Source organism: Petaurus breviceps, unplaced genomic scaffold, assembly GCF_028583685.1.
Source record: "Petaurus breviceps papuanus isolate PSGF00001 unplaced genomic scaffold, PetGlider_PUasm1.0 139, whole genome shotgun sequence".
In the NCBI taxonomy this organism is placed as follows: domain Eukaryota; kingdom Metazoa; phylum Chordata; class Mammalia; order Diprotodontia; family Petauridae; genus Petaurus; species Petaurus breviceps.
In genome coordinates, this window is record NW_027185697.1 from 23,055,095 (window position 1) to 23,056,341 (window position 1,247).

Here is a 1,247-nt window from a genome sequence, read left to right on the forward strand (position 1 = left end):
CCATTCTGGAGGGCAATCTGGAAGTATGCCCAAAGGGCTATAGATGAGTCCATGCCCTTTGACCCAGCACTGCCACTTCTGGGGTTGTATCCCAGGCAAAGGAGAGAGGTGGGAGGAGGACCCATATGTACAGGGATATATATGGCAGCTCTTTTTGTGGTGGCAAAGAATTGGAGGTCAGGGAGATACCTATCAGGGTAACACAATGCATTATGGCTAAACATGTTGTGGTGTGTGAATGTGGTAGAGTGCTGCTGTGCTGTGGGAAATGGGGAGCAGACAGACTTTACAATTACCTAGTGAGACTTACATGAACAGATGCTGAGTGGGAAGAGCAGAACCAGGAGAAATCTCTACACAATCACAGACACAATGTATGTATGACAACTAACTTCAATTGATGGGCCTTCTCTCAGCAATGTAAAGACAACCCCAAAAGACTCATGATCAAAAGAGATACCCACATCCAGAGAAAGAGATGGGGGTTCTGAATGCAGATTGAAACAAACTACTTACTGTGTTCCTTTTTCTTGCTTTGTTTTGTTTCCTCTTTTCCACTGATTATTCCATCAGTTATAATCCTTCTTTACAACTAATGATTAATGTGAAGATATTTGTAGATCCTATATTGGAGTACATCCCTCCATGATGGGACGGGGAGAAAATTTGAAACTCAAGGGACTCTGGAACTGAATGTTGTAAAATCAAAGTAAATAAATAAACAAAAAACAGCTTTAAGTCTTAAACAAATATATCATTCAGTAAGTCACAGTCTCCTCAATCAATATAACATACCTATCTAAAGTCTTCTTTCATCTTGATTTGGAGGCTGGCTTCCAATCATCCTTAAAAGGTAATGGAAAGTGCTAAGGCCATCTGCCCCTAGGTCACAGTAAGTTACAATATCATAAGTCAGAACCGAGTACTTAAGTAAAGTTTCCTTTCATCTTCACTCGAGGTTGACTTCCAAAGCCACGTCTCCTTCCAGCCCCAGCTCTTGCCTGGATACGCCTGATTTCTGCCTGGATTCACCAGTAAGTAAGCAGCTCTCCACTACCGCTCCGTGGGAAAGCTCAGAGGGGCTGCTCCAGTCCCAGCTCTTGCCTGGATACGCCTGATCTTCACCTGGATTTACCAGTAAGTAAGCAGCTCTCTACTACCGCTCCATGGGAAAGCTCAGAGGGGCTGCTCCAGCCCCAGCTCTTACCTGGATATGCCTGATCTTTGCCTGGATTCACCAGTAAATA